Raw genomic sequence first — 26,625 nt, 5'->3', positions numbered from 1 at the left:
TTGTTGCTGCTATCACGTGGGGTGATGGTCGGAATTTAAAGTTATTTTAAATTCGGTTGGTAGCTGGTTTGGATGGCCCTCAGTTTTTGTTTTCCAAAACCAGTAGTGGATTGGTCTTTGCTTCTCAGTGCTGCATAGGGGAAATTTTTGGAAAATGGCTACGTGGGCTCTTAATTAACACATGATCAAAGCAAGAGATTCTCAAAGTTTCATGGTGGGACCTCCAAACACAAACAAATTAATTAATATGTTTGTTGTTGAAAAAGTGCACGGCAATATTTCCAAGTGAGGAAATTTATTCCATGATCATGCAAGGCTTGACCCACTAAGCATTTTTATTATAAAATTGGTTTGGTATTGTAAAGTTAAGTTTCTGGCCCTACACCCATTCCACCAAATGCAAAGTTGAAAATATTTGCGTCAATTAAAAGTCATGCCGTGATGGGGGCCAGGATACAGTATATGGGTGGGTCAAGATAAAAAAGAAAAAAAAAAGGGGCATTTGAATGTCATAACCGAACTATCCCAATGTTGAACACTAAATAAGCTGAAGTTGAGTAATCTCAATTGTGTTACAACAAAAAGGATTAAAGGCCAACAACCGAGCAAGGCGAACCACTGAGCAAAGAGTCTAGCCCAGCCTAGTAATGTAATTCCGGTCACACGGGTGCGGACGGAATTAAGGGGTAACTGAGAGGGAAAAATCCAATTAGCAGAATGGACCGAGCTATGCATGTGCTCGGTCGAGAAGTGTGGGTGGAGCTGTGTGCAATTGAGGGGAATTTACACCGAACAAATGATCGGGCTACATATGAAATCGACCAACCTAAGGATGGTCCGAGCTAATGACACCATCCTCTGTATGGACCGAGCAACATTTGGCCGAGCTGCGGTTGACTGGTTGGACAACTTGGAGCTGAGCCGATTGATGGAAGTTGGTAAATGGCTTTGCATCGGGTCATGGATAGCACGGCAAGAGCCGCTACATGGCCTAATTGGATTGCGAGGAGGAAAACTTGCCAATAGTACGGGTCAATACCATTAGGCGGTTTCGCCATTTGGTCTTGGCAGTATTTGCACTTACACGTGGAAGAAGGTAAGAGGGGAACATATCCACGAGTCAGGAGGATGATAGACAGAGAGGAGTGCGCAGAAATTATATAAATGGTTTTGCGCCTCCATGCAAAGGTCTAGAACATCTGATTATCAGAGCTACCTACCCATTTGTCTCTCTCTCTTTCTCTTCTTCTCCCTTAGTGTGCTAACTTAACCGTTGGAGGGTTTTTCTAGCAGCACACCACGGGGTAACTCATTGTCTTTGTGTTCCCAGGTCACTCGGAAAGAAGCGAAGCTTGGACACGAGAAGTACATAAAGCGATGAATATTTGCCTCCCGTACAAATATATATACATAAAAATATATTAGGCAGGGTGGTGATAAGGGGCGGGCAAATCCCTTCCCTCTACTGGTTTCTTACAGGACTGGAAAAATTTAGTAAAAATTAGGATTAAGCAATAATTTTTAAAAAGGGCAAATTTCATTTTATATGCTTATAATTTGGGTCATGTGCAATTTATCTTCTTAACGTTTGAAAATAATCACATAACTTCCTTGTGATTTGTGCACTGAAGTGTATCGTTAAATCCGTTAATGATTTAATTAAAAAGATTAAAATACTCCTATATTTTAGTCATTTGTATGGCAGATAAAGTGCATTTTAACCCCCCCGGTGCTTTATTCAATGTGTAATTTACCGCTTGAACTTTGAAAATGAGCATATAACCCCTTATATATGCCACGTGTTTCACAGTTGTAGTTACATTAGATAAAATATTTAACGGTACATTTCAATCCACGAACCACGTGAGGGTTATGTAATCATTTCTAAATATTAGAGAGGTAAACCACACATGGAACAAACCATAGAGGGTTAAAGTAAAGTTTGCCTTTTTAAAAATTATTATAATTTATAAAAAAATATAATTTTAATTATTAATATTTATCACTTATTTGTAGTTATTTATTGTAGACATAATTGTCGTGTTATTTGTTCAAATACTTACACGAACAGAGGGGATTTGAACTCGACCTTTTTTATTTTTTAAAATTTTGTAGGGGAGGCAACCAAGGGCCGAGCCACTGGGCCTAATGCTCACCAGTCAAAGGCCAGTATGATTATTATTTATTCATTTTTTTTGTTTTTGTTTTTTGGGTTTTTAAGTTTTGTAAATTTTATGAGCCAAGCCCAAAGCGCTTATTTATCTTAATTCCAATAAAACCTATATTAATGCCGTAGTTTCAGTAAATTGCACAAAAGCACAAGTTTAAGTTTTTGTTTAGTAATGATCCAATTGTTGAACGTGTTGCACAGACAGCACAGATTTTGGGCTTGTGTTTTTTTTATAAACTCATTAGGAGATCATGGGAGATTTTATTTACACTCAAATTTTTTTTATGTGAATCCAATTTCTTAGTACACCCAATTAAATTATTTTTTAGGATTACAATTCTTGGTACATCTCTTCTTTTTTTTTTTTTTTGAAATTACCCTTTGAGGTACACCCAAATAAAACAAATTAAAAACTTCAAATTACTTTTGAAAAACCTTTCTTTTGTTCACGTACATATATGGAATACGATTAGAAAACCCAACACTAGTGAAAAAGCATCGGCGAAGGAGGACGACGAATATTCAGCCTTTTTTCGTCATTATTGTTCGAACTTTCAAAATCGAAAAAGTGAAATTATTCGGTTTTGAAAGTCCAAACAATAATAACGAAAAACAAGCTGAATATTTACTTTTATGTAAAAAAAATACAGAAATCAATAATTGTATTTTGATATTTATGTGAATACTTACCTCTTCTTTGATGGGTTATTTCAAAAAACTATTTTGATTATTACTCTCATCCATTGTTTGATTTTGTTCAAACTTTCTTCTATTTGCAATTAATAATATTGAGAGGTATAGCGATCCCGGTTGTCCCTTTACTGTTCTGTTGTATTTCAGACTCGGTTCCGTGAAGTTGGTAGTGGTATCTATCTTGTTGTCGTCCTTTAATTCCACTTGATTGAGTTTTAGGATGTTTTGAACAGGGTTATTACAGGTTGGTTAGGCCTTGGTTCCAATTCCTTGTTGTTCAGTTTTTAGGCGATCCGCTCGAGCGGGTCTTCTTGCGCTCGAGCGGGGATTGCATACCTCCAGTATTTTGTGTTCCTGCAAAACTTCTGCAGATGTGATTTCTGCGCTCGAGCGGGTTTCTTTACGCTCGAGCGGGTTTGTTGGCGTTCGAGCGGTTAGTACTTCTGGTTATAAGTTCTGGGAAGGGGGAATCTACACTCGAGCGGATTGGTTTTTGCGCTCGAGCGGGAGTGCTTTATTCTTGTGTCTTGGCGCTCGAGCGGGCCTTATTGCGCTCGAGCGTGTCCAGATTTTTGTTCTTGACGCTCGAGCGTTGTGTTTTCCGCTCGAGCGGGAATGTCGTATAACAGAGGGCAGCTAGGCATTTTTGAATCACTTTCTACACTTCCTCTCTCTCTCCTACTTTCTAAAAAGATATTTTGAGAGCCTCTCTCTCTAGAAACTCCCTTCTCTCTAGGGTTTGATCTAGTTAGAGTACTTTCCTTCCCTTTGCCCTTTGTAAAAGTTGTGTTGATCGTCGAGGGCTTCGTTTTGATCCGTGAATCTTGGAGTTTGGAGCATTTTAGTTTTCTACATCTTCTCCTCTTGGGCTCCGAAATTGAGGTAGGGATTCCTACTCACTTTTATGGTCTTTAACATAGATTTTTGGTGATTTTGATTAAGTGTTGAAGTTGGGAAATTTTGGGACTTAGGGTTTCAAAATGTCAAAGAGGGTTTTATTATTTTGATTCTAAAATGAGTATTTTGAGTTTCAAAATAGCGGTATTGATGTTGATTGTTGATATATGGACCATTGGGTCAATATTGGAAAATGGGGGAGAAAGCCTTAATTCGTTGTGTAAATTAATTGGTATAATTAATTTGGGAAAAATGTTGATATTTGGAATTGAGTTGGAAATAATGAAGTTGACTCATTATATGGTAGAATAGTGGAGTTGGATTTGTTAATCGCCCACTTTTGAAACCATTGATATTTTATCTGTTGGAGCTTTTATTATCTGTTTAGAAATAATTGCTTGGGCTACCGGTGGAGGGTAGTTTTGATTGTTGTAGACAATGCATGATGATTAGGCAAACTAAAACTAATCAATTGGATATGTCATAGAGTATGACGGTTGATAGAATACATTAATGTTATGTATTGATTGATTGTGTATATGACCTTTGTGTATATATGCATTGTGTGTGTGGGAGGAGATAGGGGATGTACTCCACGGTTTAGGGGAAGATAGGGGATGGACCTCTAAACCGGATGTTGTTTGGGAGGAGATAGAGGATGGACTCCACTGATACAGCTCATATGCTTGTCAGATAATGTGTTGATACAGCTCATATGCTTGTCATTGGAAGTGTTGATACGGCTCATATGCTTGTCATGGGAAGTGTTGATATAGCTAATATGCATATCTGTCGAAATGTGGATATAGCTTGTATGCTTATCTGTTGAGATATTGATATACCCGTGTGTTTATCTATTGTAAAAATGGAAAACGTTTAATATGAGTCTTGGTCTCATATAAGTAGTTGGCCAGGTTCTGAGCCATTGATGGAAATTGTGAAATTGATAAGAAATGGAAATGGATTATGAATTGGTTTATGGAAATTGAACACTTATCAATTGCTAATGTCTTAATCATTGCTCATACTGTGTTTAGCATATCTCTACTGGGCTGTGGCTCACCCTATATGGGAATACCATTTTTCAGGTACAAGTAGCATGCTACCTCCAAGGACATAGCTTGGAAGGCTAGAGGCGGACACACTTTTGTTGTCTTATTTCTTTTTGATGTATTGCATGTAAATTCAAGCCAAGGGCTTAATGTGTAAATGAGTTAGTACTCTTTTATTGTAACCAAGTGTTAACTTGGAAAGCTGTAAGCCTTTAGGGCATTTGCTTTTGTCGTTAACATGTAATACTTTTGTAATGGAACTCTGATGAATAGAAGAATGTGGAGTTTTTGTATATCAATGCATGTCTATATTGATAGGTTTAATGTTATTATTTTGAGGGCGTTACAAGAGGGGAGATTTGCGCCGTTTGTACGGCCGAGCTAAGATAGGGCGGGTCGTGACAGACCTCATGGGCGTCGTGCTATTTCCTTTACTGAGACGGCCGGTGGGTCTGTTTTGCTCGGTCGAAAAGATCGGCTGACCGGGCGTAAACTAAGCCTGGCCGAGCTGCGACTAGCAAACATTTGGCAGGGCACACAACCAAGTGGCGAGACCGGGCTACGGGTAGCTCGGGCTAAACTATGGACGAGTGAGGAATGGCACGTCTCTGACCAGTTAGCCGAGATGGGCAGATTCCAGATAACCTCGGATGAATGTAGAATGGACGGAGGCCGGCATGCCTCGCGACCGGTATGCCACGATAAACCGGTCAATACCAGCTCGGCCCATGAGCATCACCCCTCTGCCCCTTTGCCAAGGGGCAGTCTGGTGGGGCATAGCTCGGTTGAGTGCCTGTGGTGACAGTTCTTCGCAAGAGATAGGCCGATCGTGGTACTCCGGTCAGGTGTGCCACCTGGGCCAATGGCGCGAGGGAGAGGACATCTGCTCCACGCACGCCTCAATACCGTTGGACAGTTCTGCGTGTACTAGTGGAAGGACTAAGCCTTTACACGCGTAAGGTGGTAGGAGGCGAGCATTGCCACCTGTCCAGGGAAGGACAGCAGAGGTAGTGCACGCGCAATCTTGAGGCTGCATGGCCAGCCTAGAAATATGGTGGAAGACGAACGTTAGAGGTATACAACTTCTCCCCCAAAAGAAAATACTCTCTCTCTATCAGTCTTCTCCTTCCTCAAGTGGACTGACTTGATCGTCGGAGGGTCTATCCGGCACACCATCGCTGGGCAGCTCACCGTTTTTGTGTTGCCAGGTTGACGCCGTCGAGAGAAGCTTGGAGTACAAGGAGTACGGAAAGCAGAGGATATTTCGCCTCCGTACAAATATAATAAAAAATAATGATATTGATGATAATAGTGAATCTTGGTGGGGGTGGAATAGAGTTTTGAAGTGAGGAAAAAGAAAAAAATAATAATTAAAACTTGGGAAAGAAGATGAAGAGATTTGATTTGAATAGGAATAATACATATAATTGATTAGAGTGTACCATGAGAAAAAAAAAATATTTTATTTTAATATTTAATATGTGTTGTCCTTATTAGTAAATTCACATTAGAGTATAATAGGAATTAAAATTTTAAAATTTGAATTGAACGTACTGAAATAATTTTTGGGTTCAAATAGAATGGCCTGGAGGTTATATTCAAGGCCATTTCCCGTTCATCAATTTTTTCATCTAATTTAATTTTAAATTCAAGTAAAAAAAGTTTGATTTAATAAGAATTATTCCAACTTTTTCATCAATTTTTTTTTTAAATTCATCTCTTATTTCAAATTTCTCTTTTCATCAAATTTGATAAAAGAAAATTATTTTCAATATTTCATCTTTTTAGATTTTCATCAAATTATAGTTTGATGAATTCTCAATTTCATCATATGGTTCTTTCTTGATTTCATAAATGAAATGGAGATAATTTTTTAAATATTTTTTTATCAAATTCAAATTTGATAAAAAAAATTATAAATTGAAGACGTTCTTATGTCGTCTCCAACAATATTACGTTTTTAGCTAAAATGGGCAGCGATTTCATGAAATTATTGTAGTGACTAGCCAAATATAAGTAGTTATTGTATAAAAAAATAATTTTACTGTCTTGCATCCCATCGTCTTATCCTTTATTTTCGTATATTTTTATTTAAATAAAAATATTAATTTAAAGAAAAGTAATGTAGAGGTACATAGAGCACTGTCAGAAAGCGTTTAGGAACGTACATTTTGAATACATATTTTAATTAACATTGCTAGAAATATTTTTAGGCCTTAATTATCACTTATACATTTTAACTAAAAAATTAAAAAATCGCTATAAATGATCATTATTGATTGTATACTGAAAATATTTACAACACCACCCAATTAACATTACTCGAAATATTTTTAGTACTGAAAATATTTACCCAAAAATGGTATACATGTCATTGTAAATTGATGGGGGATTGATTGATAGTGCTTTTTGCTCTAACTGACCATTATTGATTGTACAACACCACCCAATTCACACACCTACCCACCCTCCATTATGTGATTTCATGAGCATACAATTATTAATGATAAAAAAACTTTACTATATTAAAATTTAAACTCATAAAATTTTTCATATATTTGTTTTTGAACTTACTATCCAAAAAATTTATATAGGATTTTTGTACATAATGATATATTTAACGTGAACATTTCACTTTTGAACTAAATATCTATAAAGTACTTTTATATACAAAATTATCATTTATATATATATATTTGTAAAAATAATTTTTCCTTTATTTATTTATGACATTCTTCGACAGTGACCACCCTCCGTCCATCCTCTTCTCATTGACTTAGCCTAGTGTAGAAAAAGACTTGGGATAGAAAGAGAGGAAAAAAAAGTAGTAATAAGTGGGGTATTGTAACGCTCCCAAAATAATACAATAAATATAACTCATATACGGAATAAATATGAGAAACAACATACTTTCATACACCAAAGTTTACTGTTTAACAACCAGTTAAATGCCATGTAGGCATACATCTTTCCAAGTCATTGCTTGGTTACACAAATTGAGTCTCGCTCATTACATCTTAAGCCCTTAGCTTTACAAATGACAAACATGCACACATAAGACATAAATAAGAAGCTCTTGCTTCTTGAAAGCTCATCCATGCTATTGCCTTGGAGGAAACATCTAACCTGTACCTGAAAAATGATTTTCCCGTATAGGGTGAGCCAACAGCTCAGTAGAGATAATCTAACACAATATATGAAATTTAACAAATGTATAAATACCACGTACATAAACAATACCGATACTCAAACATCCACAAGGCCTGCATTTTCATATGCTACTAAGACCTAACATTATTTCCGTTTTCCTTCAATTCATTTCAAGTTCATATATGCTACTCAATTCATGAGTTAAATTCATTATCTTTCAACAACCAACATGAGACTACAACTCAATGGTTTTTCATTTATACAATACACACATAAACACTTCAAACTTTGCCATTTTACGGATATTTCGTCCGAAGGAATCGGCACCTATTTATATATGATTTAAATGGAGTGAACATAATCATATATATGATATTTCACCCAGGACACTCTGGCCAACTTGATTTAAATGGAGTCCATCCCCTTTCTCCTCCCAAACAAATATACATATGCAATGTATTTATAAACATAATCATATAAGGAGTACATCCCTTTTCTCCTCCCAATAAACACACATATACAATATATTTATAACATGGTCATATTCAATGACACCAATAATGAATTAGCATAAATCGCCTAATCCTCATACAATTTCTACAACAATCATGGCTATCCTCCACCGATAGCCCAACTCAATTATTTCTAAAGAGATATTCAATCTTAAATAAATATTTCATTCAAAATTTACATAGGTGAGATAATACATATCCAATATCACCATTTACATCCACAACCTTCCAATTTCACATTTTCAATGTTAATTCCCAATTATTTATACAAAATAATAATTTGATCAAATTATGGCAAAATCTCCCTCTTTCCAAATATCAACCCAAACACAAAAATCAACTATTTTGGCACAACATAATCACATATTCAAGCCTCATGCTCACTTACCTCATATTCATCAAAACCCCTATTTTTCATCTCACACCCAAATCTTACATTTATCCCAAACCACAACCATATCTCATCATTTATACACAATAGCAAATAACTAAGCTAAAAACCATATTAGAGTGTAGAAATTCCTTACCTCAAGTGTAGAAACCCAAACAACAAGGTAAAACTTCAAAGATGACGAAACCAATTACTTTCTTGGATCAAAACGAAGCTCTTGGAGCCCTCTACTTTATTCTCAAAGACACTAGGGTCAAGAACACAATAGATTTAGATGAAATCTTAGAGAGAATGTGAGTTTTAGAGAGAGAGACAGCCGGATTAGAGTTTTGGGGAAGAAATGAAACCAAAAAGTGATGTAAAACATCACTGCTGCAATCTGATATACCCAGGCTCGCTCGAGCGAAGGAGTTCTCGCTCGAGCGACCAGACACACAAAGGTCGTCTCGCTCGAGCGCAAGAAGCCTCGCTCGAGCGTAGAATAAGAAGCTTCAGGTCTGTCGCCCAACGCAGACGCACGCTCGAGCGCAAGAAGCCTCGCTCGAGCGAAAGGACATTTTCACAGGGCTCGCTCGAGCGTAGAAAGACTCGCTCGAGCGAAGAAGCCAAATTATGGGCAACAACCATTTGTACCAAAAAACAACCAACCTGATCCAAACTCGCCCAACAAGTCCCAAAACTCAAATTCAAAGAATTAAAGGGATGAAACATGACATAGACAACAATATACAATCACGGAACTCGAGTCCGGAACACAATAAAGGTCGGGGTAAAACCGGGATCGCTATAGGTATTATATTGAATTTTTTTAAATCTTATTTCTATAAAATGAAGTGTAACATTAGAAATTTTGAATAGGTCAAATCATACTTTTGCATCATTTGTTTTGGTGAAAAATGCTTGCGCTCCATTTATTTCGGTGAAAAAAGTTTTCTACATTTTTTTTTTTTGGTGTGGAAAAAAGATTTTAAAAAAAAAATGCTTTCTATGTTTAGTTGCAATTTTAAAACTGATATGCTAGTGATTTTAATAGTGATGGTGTTGTGACAGTGGCGACAAAAAGTGGCACTTGTGATTTATGTTACACAAACTCTTCAAAATAAATCAAATATCTGTGACACCCGATACTCGAACAAGTGTATGGAATATGTGTCGGATACTTTCAACAAATACTTCTTATATAATTGTATATAAAACTATTATTATATATACATATTGTAATATAAATTGCTATAAATGTCTTTTTTATATTGTGAGTTACATATAGCACTTGTGGAGGGATAAAACGTTGGCCCAAACCCATGCCCAACCAAGCAGGATGGCCCAAGGGAAAAGCCCAAACAATCAAAAGGTCCATCAGATAAGGGGACAATATCACGTGACCAAAACCTGAGTAAAATCTATAGCGACCCTGGTTTTGACCCGTCTCTTGTGGTGTTCCGGACTCGGGTTTGTATGGTTTGGATGGTGGTTTATGTCTTGCTCCCCTTGTCTTCCCCTTAATGTTGGTTATTGGGTTGTAGTTGTGTATTTGGAATAGGTTGGTTGCTTATTTTTCCAAGCCTTTGTTGTCCAGAATTTGGCTCTTCCGCTCGAGCGGGCATTCTTCTGCTCGAGCGGGCTTCAAAAATTTTGCTCTGCGCTCGAGCGGGCATTTGGGCGCTCGAGCGGAGGGACTGTGTCTGCAAAAATACTAGGAGAGCGTATTTCACGCTTGAGCGCAAGGTTTTACGCTCGAGCGGGAGTCTGTGTCTGACGCTCGAGCGGGGCTTTCCACGCTCAAGTGGACCATGTTATAACAGATCGTGAAAGTGACATTTCAGATCATTTTCTGCTTTCTCTCTCTTTCTCTCTAAATGTCTCCAAATTTGCAGATTTACAGCCTCTCTCTCTAAAAAACCATCTTTTTTATTTGATTTCTCCAAATCCATTGAGATTTTGGCCATAGTTCCTTCGTCAAAGTTGTGTAACTTCTCGAGGACTTCGTTGTGTGCGGTGGAGATCGAGTTTCATCGTCATTGATTTTGGGGGTTTCAACTCTTTTCTTCTTTTACACTTGAGGTAGGGATTTTCTACACTCTAGTATGGTTTTTAGCTTAGTTATTTGCTATTGTGTATAGATGATGAGATTTGGTTGTGGTTTGGGCAAATCTAAGATTGGGTGTGAAATGAAAAGATAGGTTTTTGATGTATAAGAGATAAATTGTCACGCCCCAATTTTCATGTCCAAATGATGATACATTTACTTCAAATTAAAATAACATAAAACAAATAAATACCCTCATGGGTTTACAAGTTTCCAAGGCTTGAGGTTGATTACACAAAACGGTTATTCAAACCCATATATACCAAACCCTTGGCTTACAATCAGAGTCACAACAAATGAGCACAATATGCTCTCTGCACACGCTTCTATGCCTTCAGTTAGGCAGAGACATCACATCTTTTCTTGCACAAAAATCCCGTAGGGTGAACATAAAGCCCAGTAGAAAATTCTTAACAAAGTATATACATTTTATACAAGTCTCAAGAGATGAAATGCACATGCCGTGCTATGCCCTTTTTGAAGATAATTTACATTTTTATCTTTTGAAAACCATCATGTTCAATGATGTCATGCAATTTCAATTGTTCAAAACTTAACAATTTATTTCAAGGACGGTAAATACGTCTCTGGTAATCCCTAGGTCAGTGTCTGTAAGTAGATTATACAAGTACTACCAATTTGTCATTTTTACCAGTCTCAACTGAAAGGCTCGACACCTATCATCTACACCACCTTTCGATTCCTAAGCTGGTGTCTGCAAGTTGACTATACAAGTACTACAAATTTGTCATTTTTACTAGTCTCAACTGGAAGGCTTGATACCTATAATCCACACTACCTGTCAAGACTTACTACCGTATTTACCCCAAAACCATTTCATGAAAACTTGTTTCTCAACATTCTTTTCTAAATGCAACGTTTTCAAATCAAATTTCAAAACTCTTCATTATCAAATGAATTGATATGCCAATGCAATGATTAATAATATAACGCAATATTTCTTCCACTTTCAATACCCCCACACAATATTCTCATTGTGATCAAAATTCTCATTTCTCATTTCAATGCAATTTCACAAGATGAATAAATACTTTTATTTCAATTCATCAAAGGGATAACAAAATTCTCACATTTCAAACAATCTTAACAATTTAGTCATCTCAAGACTATATTAATACTTTTAAATAACAATTCCCAAAACTTCAACAATTCCCATATTCCATGAAAACATCATTTATATGTAAATAAATAAACAATTTTCAAACATCATTTATTTTGGCACATAAAATAAATATAACAACATATTTTAAAAATTATCAGCATCCTTTTTAAAAATCCCCAATTTTTAGGTTTTCTCATCAAAAACCATTCATCTTCAAATATTGAGAAGATCTCACCAAAAACACCATTCTGTCATCAACATAGTTCAAAAATATAAATTTCTATTTTTAGAAGGAAAAAGAAAGTGAATCCACTTTCAAAACCATTCACCTTCTTGGTTCAAAAACAAATCAAAGGATGACTTCGAAAAATCATTTAGACCTTGCAAAAATATATATATAACTCAAAGAAAATCCCTACCTCAAGTTTGACGAGGAAACACGCAAAAATCCAAGTTTTCTATTTTGTCAAATTTTGATCTCCATTGATCAAAATATTACTCTCACCAAGCTCTTCACTTTGGCCTCAAGAAATGAAGTAGCATTCACCATAAACTGCCACCATTCGTCGCACCAAGGATCCTCTAGAGTGAAATTTTCCTAAAGTTTCCTAGAGTGCTACATTATATCGTTGAGATTTATTGGCAAGTCACATCAGAAAAATTGATGTGACTTGCCAGTAAATCTCAACCACACAATGTAGCACTCTAGGAAACTTTAAGAAAAAATCACTCTAGAGAATCCTTGCTCCATTCGTTGGGGCAATGGAGGCTTTCCATCATCATCATTTCTCTGAGACAAAGCTCTACATGCAATAACACCACTCAGATACGTGGCCTCATGACCCAAAGATATTTCACTCTAGCAAAAATTGAAATCACATTTAGCAGCAGGCGCCTAAACCACTAATCGAAATTTAGGGTCAATACTATTCATTACACGGACTGCACGCATATGCTCAGTCCACAAACTCCGTGCATTAGGCCTATTTCGGCAGAAGAATTTCAATCTCACATCCCATTTTGTCGAAATAGTGTGCACCATCAAAGTAACAACAAATGGGCCCGGCAGCCCACTCTTCACGATTTTCAACAAAAGCAAACCTGTGGGCCCAAGAAAATAAGACACTCAGCACGCTCAAAAGAGCTGGATGGCCAAGTGAACCACTAGGTACAAATATTATATATACACCCAAGGTCAAGTTTGGCATGACCTAAATAATACAAAAAGTTAAAAAGTCATTATTCTATTTAAGTTATATCATCTTATTTAAATTACATCACTTCTCTAACATATCACATCAAACTCAACCCAAACCCAACCCATATAAGCCAATAAATCAAAAAGTGCATTTTTTTAGAACATCCCAAACCAACCCTATATTTATATACTAGTGGTAACTCGTGCGATGCACGGAAAAATAGATTATATATATTTTGTGTGGTAAATAAATTATCTTAATCTTAAATTATATCTTAATAGCGACAAGCCATAATATTAAGCCATCTAGGTAGATGTTAACAATAATTAACCCACAAAATTTTACAATAAAATTTGATATGCATAAGAAATTATTAATTATAAAAAATATTGAGAATAATAGTATCACAATCACTTGATAACATAAATAACTTGTATCAAATTAAACAAAACATTAAAAGAGAGAAATTCTATAAGCTCAGAAAAGTTATCTTAAATTTACTTGAACTTTTAAATCAGTGGTGTATATTATTATTGTGGGATCAAATTATGAATAAATATCAACTTTTAATTATAATTTATAAGTAGTTTTTAAAAAAATTTAATCTAAGTTTGTTGCCTTGCTTATAAAAAGAACTTCTCAAACAAATCATTAATTGATTATATTAGCAACTCTCTATCTTTGATTTCCTCTATCAATGACACACTCATATCATATCAAAGTATAAATCATTCTCCATAGTTTGAATAATACTTGCATAGTTCCTACGTCATTTTAAAAAAATTAATCAAGATAAGAATGTCATAGTATTATAAAAATTATATAAGAGAATAGTTTTAATCTATTTTATTTATCAAAAAATGATAAAAAATTATTTGAATTGTACTTGAAAAAATATAACAAATGATAGCTTTAATCATTATGTACCCAAAAAAAATTATATCGGTTACTCAACGAAAAAATGGCCAAATACAAATAGAGTCATGAACATTGAATTAAATCATATGGGCTATAAATTGATAGTATAATCTAGCAAATCAACTAATAATAACATTGAGATATTGACAAATATGTAGTACTTCCCTATCATCTTTGTATTATATTCATTAATTTAATATATTATATGAAAGTTTTATTCGTCTCGATCTTTCAATAAAATAAGGATCAAGAAAACAATTTTGATAAGAAATTGATTCCAAACTTAATTATTGAAAAAACAAAAATTTCAAAGAGAGAATTTAGATATGGGATTGAAGAAATACTATAACGAATGACAGCCTTATAAATTTTTTTTTTAAAAAAACATAACAATGATCTAATGCAAATTATTTTTAATAACTAATAGAAAGAATCTCAAATTATTACTTTTTATAAATATAGTGAATAAAATTAATTTTGTGAGATTTTTGTGCTACATTCTCCCATGTAGCCTTTATTATTTCATTATTAATACTATTCTCATTCTGAGCAATAATTTTTTTTTAATCTTTATCATTTGGTAGATAATAACGAATAATAAAAATTATTAAGAGAAGGTTAAGAATTTAATAGGAGATAAGAAATTCTTAAAGATTTAAATATATATGTTTTTGATAAGAGCATTTCATAAGATAAAAAATTTAAAATAAAAAAAGATAATATGTGATAGGAGAAAAAAAAAGAGTAAATCAAAATAAAGATTTAAATATATATGTTTTTGATAGATATATAGATTAACAAATCATATCTTTATCTAAATTTTATTATTTTAATTTTTTGAAAATCAATTATTTAATCTTTATCTTTATCTGTAGGCCACGAAATTAATCTTTATAAATTATTTATCAATTTTTATATGTTTATTTATCTATAAGTCATGAAATTATTTTTTTAAAATAATTTTTAAAATTTTTATCTTTATCTATAAGTCATGAAATAAATTTTCATAAATTATTTATGAATTTTATATGTTCATCTATATGGAGGAATTTTGAAATTCAAATCTTTATCCACAAGTAATGAAATTAATTTTAATTTTAATTAATCAAACAAATAAAAAATGAAGAAAAATAGAAAACATGAAAGACAATCAAAGAAGGTTGCCACATAGGAAAGAGAGTGTTTTAAAATTATGAGAATTTAAGAATAAATATTTGAAGGCTTTTGATAAAATAACTACATTTGATTATATATATAGTATAGATAGATATACATAACATATAGTGTATACCTCAACCCACTTGTTGTAAGCAACCAAAGCCCACCAAAAGCACTTGGCCATTCACCGGTGTCAACAGAAACTCCGGCGGTACGCAACCACCATCTTCTTCCATACATACAGCCCACGGACTAGTTACATCAGAAGCTGAATCACGGAGAACCCAAAGCTGTTAGCAACAACACCAGAACCTCACCAACACAGAAACGTTGGTACCGAAACTGACCAACTTTATCTCTCCACCTTGAGTTTGCTCATTTTAGCCACAGCCGAGCATTAATCTTGAGCAGACTGTAATGCACCAACTCAGTCCCACAATCTGTTATAAACCATAGCTCCAATATAGCGTAAAATGACCAAACCGAGACTGAAGTAGAGATATGAATGATGTCCATCGTTGGGAATCTTGGTTAACAAAGTGATCAACACAAGCCCAAATGAACTGAAGATTAGCAGATGTGTATATGAACTGAAATAAGCTCATGAAACAGTATTCAAGGAGAGAGGGAGATAGAACCCGTATACCTTCTCCCCATGTGCTCCAAGCAATGTTGTCTCTCTCCCCATGTGCCTTCTGTGTATGTAAATGTGGCATTCTTTGGAAATTCCCTCACTCATTGTCCCTTTCTTATCGTCTTCTTCTTTGTCAAAACAGAAACAACTTGGACCCCACTCCATATATGATTGTGTTTATAAATACATTATAGCGATCCCGGTTTTCTCTTCTTTGGTTATTGTATTCCGGACTTAGGTTCCGTGGTGCTGGTTGTTGTTTGTATCTTGTTTCCATCCTTCAATTCTATATTTGAGTTTTAGGATGTGTTGGGCAGGTTTGTGACAGGTTGGTTGTGATTGGGAACAAACGGTTGTTGCCCAAATTTTGGTATCTTCGCTCGAACGAGGCTTTTGTCACTCGAGCGAGCTCTGTGTTTTAGCTCCTTCGCTCGAGCTAGGATTCCTTCGCTTGAGCGTGCGTCTGCGTCTGGTTTTGGACCTGAAGGTTGCATTTCTTGGCTCGAGCGAGCGAGGACTATGTTTTGGGTTTCTTCACTCGAGCGAGCATTCTTTCGCTCGAGCGTGCTTCTGGGTTGCAGACCTGAAGCTTCGAATTGTTGGCTCGAGCGAGGCTTTCTGCGCTCGAGCGAGGTTTCTTTGTGTCTGGTCGCTCGAGCGACCACTCTTTCGCTCGAGCGAGCCTCGATTATATCAGTTGGCAGCAGCTTTCTCCTTCATCACTTTTTGATATACTTTACATCTCAAACCCTAGATTCGGCTCCCTCTCTCTCTACATACACCTTCTCTCTAAGATTTCATCTACTTCTAGATTGTTTCTACCCTAATCTCTTTGTAAGAAAGATAGAGGGTGGTGTGGGCTTCACTTTAATATGAAAAGTTGTGGATTTAGAGCACTTTGAGTTTCACCTCTCTCCTCCTTTGAGCTCTGAAAAGTAAGGTAGGGATACCCTACTCCATCTTATGAGTTTTGTCATAAATTTTAGTTATTTTGATTAGATGGTGTGGTTTGGTAATTTTGGGAAAAGTTAGGGTTTGATTCGTAATTTATAAAGAGGGGTTGTGTGTTTTGAAGCTCCATGTGCATATAAAGTTTTGGGAATATGAATTTGTGCGTCAAATTGGTGAAATTTGGTCTTAGGATCAATATTTGAGAAAAGAGAAAAAATGTCCTTATTAATGTGATAAATTAATTTGAATAATTAATTTGGAAAATTGTGAAATTGAGTTGAAATTCATGAAATTGGGAAGTTGTGAGATTGAATGATGTAATCGGATAAATTAATCATTCACTTATGAAAATGTTGATATTGTATCTGTTTAATGCATTTATTATCTCTTTAGAAATAACTGCTTTGGCTATCGGCGGAGGATAGTCTTGATTGTTGTAGACACTGTATGTTGATTAGGGAAAACTGAAACTAATCACATTGAATACGTCATTGAATATGACGGTTGGAATAATACATCGAATACGTGTATTGATTGATCATTGTATATGATAAGTGTTTAAACACATTGTATATGTGTATTGTTTGGGAGAAGATAGGGGATGTACTCCATGGTTTGAGAGGAGATAGGGGATGGATTTTCAAGCCTGTTTGGGAGGAGATAGGGATGGACTCCATTGATAATTAAGTTGGCTAGAGTGTCCAGGGTGAAAGTCCCGAAATCTTGATTACGTTTGTATAACGTTGATAATTGAAGTATGGAAGTGTTTTAATATGAGTTATAGTCTCATTTAATTGTTTGGCCAGGTTCTGAGCCATGGTTATGAATCAAAGTTGTTTGAGTAAAAGAAAGTGGAATGAAACATAGACATATTTGTCATGAAACTGGATTGTATTGTAAGTTGGTTTACAAGTGTTAGCCATTTATCAAATGCTAATGTTTTAGTCATCTCTCATAATTGGTTTAGTATATCTCTACTGGGCATTGGCTCACCCTATACGGGACATCATTTTCATGTTCAGGTGATATGCCACCTCCAAGGACATAGCTTGTGAGGCTTTGAGGCTGATAGCTCTTTTTGTTGTTCTCTTTTGGTATTACATGTAAATTCAAGCCAAGGGCTTAATGTGTATTTGAGTTAGTACTCTCTTTTTGTAACCAAGTGTTGGCTTGGAAAGTTGTAAGCCCGTAGGACATTTACTTTTGTTATCAACATGTAATACTTTTGTAATGAATACTCTGATATATGGAAACATGCTTTATTCCCTCATGTTTATGCATGTCAAGAATGTGGGTTCATTTGTAAAATTTTGAGGGCGTTACATACATTGTATAAGTATGTTTATTGGGAGGAGAAAGGGGATGGACACCATTTAAACAAAGTTGGCCGGAGTGTCCTGGGTGAAAGACCTGAAAACATATATATAAATAGGTGCTGATTCCTTCAGACGAAATATCTGTAAAATGGCAAAGTTTGAAGTGTTTATGTGTGTTTTGCATAATTGGAAAACCATTGAGTTGTAGTCTCATTTTGGTTGTTGAAGGATAATAAATTTAACTCATGAATTGAGTAGCATATATGAATTGGAAATGAATTGATGGAAAATGGAATAAGATTGGCCTTAGTGGCATATGGATATGTAGGCCTCGTGGATACTTCCATATCGGTATTGTTTATATACGTGGTATTTACACCTTTGCTAAACCTCATATATTGTGTTAGATTATCTCTACTGGGCTGTTAGCTCACCCTATACGGGAATATCATTTCCAGGTGCAGGTGAGATGTTTCCTCCAAGGCAATAGTATGGATGGACTTTCGGTAAGCAAGAGCTTCTTATTTATGCCTTATGTGTGTATGTTTGTTATTTGTAAAGCCAAGGGCTTAAGATGTAATGAGCGAGACTCAATTTGTGTAACCAAGCAATGACTTGGAAAGATGTAAGCCTACATGGCATTTAACTGGTTGTTAAACAGTGAACTCTAATGTATAAAAGTATGTTATTTCTCATATTTATTACGCATGTGATGTGACACTCGAATGTTTTAAATTTAACATTACGATAAAATACATAAATAAATAATAATAATAATAATAATAATAATAATAATAATAATAATAAAATAAGTATATATATATACATGTAGTGACAATAATAATAATAAATAAATGATAATAAATAAATGCATAATTTAGGAGATTGAGAATTTTATGGTTAAAGAATACGTTGTAAAATATTACACATTAAATATTTTAGTAAGTGGTAAGTGGTGATTTATAGTTGGGTAGTGAGGTTTTTAGACATGAACCTAACTTATCATTAAACATAAGTTTTAGGAGTCATCTTGAATTACCAAAGAAGGTAATAACTTTTAAATTAAAAAAATGGTCAAATGGTCAAAATATGTCTGAGTCCTAAGAAGATGGATTAGTCAATGGTCAAGTAAAAAGATAGAATTCAAACAAGTTAATTAATAAAATGGGTGGACGGGAGTAAATAGCAAGTTTTACACGCGTCAAAATTTCGGAACTTTCTGTGACTTGCTACCCACGATTTACCTTCCTATAAATAGGACAGAGTGGCATGTTTAAGGCAACGAAAAGAAAAAAAATAGAAAGTAGATAAGAGGATGCACGGGTGAGCATCTTGAGTGGTGGTGGAAAGAAAGGATAAAGGAATTAATTTAAGGTGAGTTATATTATACCTTGGGTTGCCAAAATGTATTTTACTGATGTTTTGACTTACCAAAACCTATTTTATACTAGTTATGTTTTATTAGTATATTAATAAAAGTTATGTTTTATAAAGATTTCAGTTACGTGGGTTATTTTCTGAACCCTATTTGCTTAAAAGGAAACCAATGGATATCTTTGTTTTACTTTTAAAGAATATTTGGCTATGACCTTATATGAAAATATGTTTTGTGAGTACCACCACGGGAGTCCCATGCCTTGGGGGATTTAAAATAACCATTGGCTAGTGTTTGACCACTTTGTGGTCTAGTGTTGTCATGGATCCATTGACTTCTGTAGTGGTTGTTACTTTAGTGATGTACCGTGGTTACAGTGATTATTTCAGTTTCTGGCACTTAATTAATTTGTGTATTCAACTCAACCCAATTTATGTTAATATTTTAGCTTAAATAAATATCCATGGCCATTTTGTGCCCCTACACTCATTGTATGATATTTCTCACTCTGCTATGTGCTTATAGCTGTTACTCCTTTCAGGTGACGAAGTTTAGCGGGATCAAGATGAAAAATGAATCGCTATGTTATTTTGTTTTCTATCTTTTATTATTAGACTCTTGTAGTACAATGAAGTTCAAGTAACTATGGTTTAGTTCTTTTTAAATAAACAGTTGGTACCTAGTTATTTGTTTTAATTTATTTAATTTATCCGCTTGCGCTGTGACTACAAAATTATCCGTATTACATTATTTTTTATCTTGTTACGACGCTGGGCCTTTGGGTACCGGGTTTGGGTCATGACAAAAGTGATATCAGAGCAATGGTTTATTGAAAAAAAAAAAAACATCATTGGAGCATAGGACACACGCATATTTAAGAAATATGATAGCAAGTAATTAGTACCTAAATATTATATTTTGTTAGTCGATTTAATTATATTATAATTTTATATGATTATATATATATTAATTTTTTTTGTATAATTTGTGATGGATATTAGATATAATTTATATTTGTTATAGCAAAAGAGGGAAAATAAACAAAAGGTGTCAGACTCAAGCACCCACAAAAATTATAATATAATTAAAAACATAGAATTTTCAGTTCAGTATTTAAAAAAAAAAATTTATTTCGACTTTTAAAAAAGTGGGTTCAAATTTTAAAAATACTAATTTTAAAACTATTTCCCATCAATGAAAAGTTCATCTCAAATTTTTTCAACTCTTACATATGATTCTATCATTGTGGTCTCATTTTATTTTTATTTATTTTTATCGTACACAAAACGAGTGGAAAGTTTTTAAAGTCACTCATTATTTCCCATTTTGGCCCAAATCAATTTTTGACAACTAAACAGTGAGTTGTTTTTAGTAAAGTTTTTTTTTTTGAGGTAATATTTTCTATCAGATTAATCATCTACTATACATTTATCAGAGTGCGCAGCGGACAGTTGCACATGTAACAAATTTCGAGGACAAAATTTTAAAAGAAGGGAAGTTGTAACAACTCAGATTTTTAATTATTCTGTAAAATTTATACTAATATTATTTAATCACAGTTACGGAAAATATATAATTTATTATATGTTATTATGTGTAATTTTATAAAATAATATAATTATTAAAAATTTAAGGGTCCAAGTATAAATAAATAATTAAGTTAAGTTTGGATAAGCTTGAATTAATGGAGATTAATAGAAAGATAACACGAGGCAGTTTGGCTTGGGGCTCACGAATTCAATCTCTATTAATAGGGAGAAAGTTGGCTTTGTGAGAGGAAAGAAACAAGGAGAAAGGAAAAGTAAGAGAGAAAGAAAGAAAGAAAGGAAAATGGAGGAAGAAAAGAGTGAAAAAAAAATAATGGAAGCTAAAAGGGTCTTTGGTGGTAGAAAAAAAGAGTGAGGTATTAAAGTTAAGGTGAGTTATATTATACCTTGAGTTACTAAAATGTATTTTACGTATGTTTTGACTTACCAAAATCTATTTTATACAAGTTATGTTTTATTAGTATATTAATAAAAGTTATGTTTTATAAACATTTCAGTTACGTGGATTATTTTCTGAACCCTATTTGCTTAAAAGGAAACCCATGGATATGTTTGTTTTACTTTTAAAGAATATTTGACTATAACCTTATAAACAATTATGCTTTGTAACTACCACCACGGGAGTCCCACGCCTTGGCCCGTGCTTGACTATTTTGTGGTCCCTTGTTTGTCATGGATCCATTGACCCCTGTAGTGATTGTCACTTAGTGACCCCTGTTCTGTTCCATTATGTACCGCGGTTATAGTTGTTTACGTAATTTATGTAGTACATGTCAAATGATTTCCGTATTATATGTTAAATGATCTCTATATTATATATGATGCATTTATATATCAAACTCTTTTTAGCCAATAATTATCCATGGTAAATTTTATGCCCTTATACTCTTAGTATAATATTTCTCACTCTGCCATGTGCTTATAATTGTTTACCAATTTTCAGGAAACCATGCAATTCAGGAATAGCTTTTGGAAAGTCTTAGATGCGAGGCTGCGGATTAGACACACACAGCACTTTTATGATATTTTTCTATATAAATATTGGCCTTTTGGTCAATATAATTTTGTAATAAAAATAGAAGGTCCAATGATTATTTTAGTACCCTTATTTAAATATTTTTCCGCTCGCGTTTATTTATTTGTTAAAGATTTGGCTGGAGGTAACCTCAGTTACTGGCCATCACGATGCTTAACCCTTGGGTACGGGGAGCGGGTCGTGATAAATGGTATCAGAGCAATGGTTTATAAAAAAAAAAAAAAAATCATTGGAGCATAGGACACATGCATATTTAAGAAGTAGGATAGCGGGTAATTAGTACCTAAATATTATATTTTGGTAGTCGATTTAATTATATTATAATTTTATATGATTATATATATATTAAATTTTTTTTTGTATAATTTGTGATGGATATTAGATATAATTTATATTTGTTATAGCAAAAGAGGGAAAATAAACAAAAGGTGTCAGATTCAAGCACCCACCAAAATTATAATATAATTAAATACATAGAATTTTCAGTTCAGTATTTAAAAAAAAAAATTTATTTCGACTTTTTAAAAAAGTGGGTTCAAATTTTAAAAATACTAATTTTAAAACTATATTCCATCAATGAAAAGTTCATCTCAAATTTTTTCAATTCTTACATATGATTCTGTCATTGTGGTCTCATTTTATTTTTATTTATTTTTATTGTACACAAAACGAGTGGAAAGTTTTTAAAGTCACTAATTATTTCCCATTTTGGCCCAAACCAATTTTTGACAACTAAACAGTGAGTTGTTTTTAGTAAAATTTTTTTTTTGAGGTAATATTTTCTATCGGATTAATCATCTACTATCACTTTTGTCACGACCCAAACCCGGTACCCAAAGGCTCGGCGTCGTAACAAGATAAAAAATAATATAATTCGGATAATTCTGTAGTCACAGCGCAAGTGGATAAATTAAATAAATTAAAATAAATAACTGGGTACCAACTGTTTATTTAAAAGGAACTAAAACATAGTTACTTGAACTTCATTGTACTACAAGAGTCTAATAATAAAAGATAGAAAACAAAATAACATAGCGATTCATTTTCCATCTTGATCCCGCTAAACTTCGTCACCTGAAAGGGGTAACAGCTATAAGCACACAGCAGAGTGAGAAATATTATACAATGATTGTAGGGGTACAAAATGACCATGGATATTTATTTAAGCTAAAATATTAACATAAATTGGGTTGAGTTGAATACACAAATTAATTAAGTGTCAGAAACTGAAATAATCATTGTAACCACGGTACATCACTAAAGTAACAATCACTACAGAGGTCAATGGATCCATGACAACACTGGACCACAAAGTGGTCAAACACTAGCCAATGGTTATTTTAAGTCCCCCAAGGCATGGGACTCCCGTGGTGGTACTCACAAAACATATTTTCATATAAGGTTATAGCCAAATATTCTTTAAAAGTAAAACAAACATATCCATGGGTTTCACTTTTAAGCAAATAGGGTTCAGAAATAAAACCACGTAGCTGAAACTTTTATAAAACATAACTTTTATTAATATAGAAATAAAACATAAATTATATAAAATAGATTTTGGTAAGTCAAAACATAAGTAAAATACTTTTTGGTAACTCAAGGTATAATATAATTGACCTTAAATTAATTCCTTTATCCTTTCTTTCCACCACCACTCAAGATGCTCACCCGTGCGTCCTCTTATCTACTTTCTATTTTTTTCTTTCCGTTGCCTTAAACATGCCACTCTTTCCTATTTATAGGAAGGTAAATCGTGGGTAGCAAGTCACAGAAAGTTCCGAAATTTTGACGCGTGTAAAACTTGCTATTTACTCCGCTCCACCCTTATCCATCTTATTAATTAACTTGTTTGAATTCTATCTTTTTACTTGACCATTTACTAATCCATCTTCTTAGGACTTAGGCATATTTTGACCATTTGACCATTTTTTAAATTTAAAAGTTATTACCTTCTTTGGTAATTCAAGATGACTCCTAAAACTTACGTATAATGATAAGTTAGGTTCATGTCTAAAAATCTCATTACCCAACTATAAATCACCACTTACCACTTACTAAAATATTTAATGTGTAATATTTCACAACGTATTTCTTTAACCATAAAATTCCCAATCTCCTAAATTATGCATTTATTTATTCTCATTTATTTATTATTATTATTGTCACTACATGTATATATATATATACTTATTATTATTATTATTATTATTATTATTATTATTTATTTTATCATAATGTTAAATTTAAAACATTCGGGTGTCACATTTCTCCTCTCCTTAAAAGAAGTTTGTCCCCAAACTTGACGTACCTTAATTTTCGAAGAGGTGTGGGCATTTGGCTCGCATTTGGCTTTCAGTTTCCCACGTTGCTTCTTCGACACGATAATTTCTCCATAAGACCTTTACGAGGGGTATAGTTTTATTTCGAAGGATTTGATCACAACGATCGAGAATCTGTATAGGTTGCTCTTCGTAGGAGAGATCTTCTTAAACTTCAAGGTTCTCATGATCGACAACATGCTCTGGATCTCGAAGATATCGACGAAGCATCGAAACGTGAAACACATTATGGACATTGGATAGTTCGGGTGGAAACGCAAGACGACATGTTACAGGACCAATCCTTTCGAGTATCTCGAATGGGCCGATGTAATGTGGGAAACTGAAAGCCAAATGCAAGCCAAATACCCACACCTCTTCGAAAATCAAGGTACGTCAAGTTTGGGGACAAACTTCTTTTAAGGAGAGGAGAAATGTGACACCCGAATGTTTTAAATTTAACATTACGATATAATAATAATAATAAAATAAGTATATATATATATACATGTAGTGACAATAATAATAATAAATAAGTGATAATAAATAAATGCATAATTTAGGAGATTGAGAATTTTGAGGTTAAAGAAATACGTTGTGAAATATTACACATTAAATATTTTAGTAAGTGGTAAGTGGTGATTTATAGTTGGGTAGTGAGGTTTTTAGACATGAACCTAACTTATCATTATACGTAAATTTTAGGAGTCATCTTGAATTACCAAAGAAGGTAATAACTTTTAAATTAAAAAAATGGTCAAATGGTCAAAATATGTCTAAGTCCTAAGAAGATGGATTAGTCAATGGTCAAGTAAAAAGATATAATTCAAACAAGTTAATTAATAAAATGGGTGGACGGGAGTAAATAACAAGTTTTACACGCGTCAAAATTTCAGAACTTTCTGTGACTTGCTACCCACGATTTACCTTCCTATAAATAGGACAGAGTGGCATGTTTAAGGCAACGGAAAGAAAAAAAATAGAAAGTAGATAAGAGGATGCACGGGTGAGCATCTTGAGTGGTGGTGGAAAGAAAGGATAAAGGAATTAATTTAAGGTGAGTTATATTATACCTTGGGTTACCAAAATGTATTTTACTGATGTTTTGACTTACCAAAATCTATTTTATACTAGTTATGTTTTATAAGTATATTAATAAAAGTTATGTTTTATAAAGATTTCAGTTACGTGGATTATTTTCTGAACCCTATTTGCTTAAAAGGAAAACCATGGATATCTTTGTTTTACTTTTAAAGAATATTTGGCTATGACCTTATATGAAAATATGTTTTGTGAGTACCACCACGGGAGTCCCATGCCTTGGGGGATTTAAAATAACCATTGGCTAGTGTTTGACCACTTTGTGGTCTAGTGTTGTCATGGATCCATTGATCTCTGTAGTGATTGTTACTTTAGTGATGTACTGTGGTTACAGTGATTATTTCAGTTTCTAGCACTTAATTAATTTGTGTATTCAACTCAACCCAATTTATGTTAATATTTTAGCTTAAATAAATATCCATGGCCATTTTGTGCCCCTACACTCATTGTATGATATTTCTCACTCTGCTATGTGCTTATAGCTGTTACTCCTTTCAGGTGACGAAGTTTAGCGGGATCAAGATGGAAAATGAATCGCTATGTTATTTTGTTTTCTATCTTTTATTATTAGACTCTTGTAGTACAATGAAGTTCAAGTAACTATATTTTAGTTCCTTTTAAATAAACAGTTGGTACCTAGTTATTTATTTTAATTTATTTAACTTATCCGTTTGCGTTGTGACTACAGAATTATCCGACTTACATTATTTTTTATCTTGTTACGACGCGGAGCCTTTGGGTACCGGGTTTGGGTCGTAACAAAAGTTGTATACATTACGATAAAATAAATAAATAAATAATAATAACAATAATAATAATAATAATAATAATAATAAAATAAGTATATATATATATACATGTAGTGACAATAATAATAATAAATAAATGATAATAAATAAATTCATAATTTAGGAGATTGGGAATTTTATGGTTAAAGAAATACGTTGTGAAATATTACACATTAAATATTTTAGTAAGTGGTAAGCGGTGATTTATAG

At 33.6% G+C, this 26,625-nt stretch overlaps 1 long non-coding RNA gene across 1 annotated transcript; it reads right to left on the bottom strand.

Moving 5' to 3' along the window:
- Positions 1 to 7,707: 7,707 nt before the first annotated feature.
- Positions 7,708 to 13,493, bottom strand: LOC145813402 (uncharacterized). The gene is made up of 2 exons (XR_014356422.1): positions 12,494 to 13,493; positions 7,708 to 7,944 (listed from the first exon to the last, which is right to left on the bottom strand). It is a non-coding gene; the product is annotated as an uncharacterized LOC145813402 (long non-coding RNA).
- Positions 13,494 to 26,625: the final 13,132 nt, after the last annotated feature.

This window comes from Camellia sinensis, chromosome 15 (assembly GCF_055761805.1).
Source record: "Camellia sinensis isolate YWXY chromosome 15, ASM5576180v1, whole genome shotgun sequence".
In the NCBI taxonomy this organism is placed as follows: domain Eukaryota; kingdom Viridiplantae; phylum Streptophyta; class Magnoliopsida; order Ericales; family Theaceae; genus Camellia; species Camellia sinensis.
This window is presented reverse-complemented; position numbering and strand designations above follow the sequence as displayed.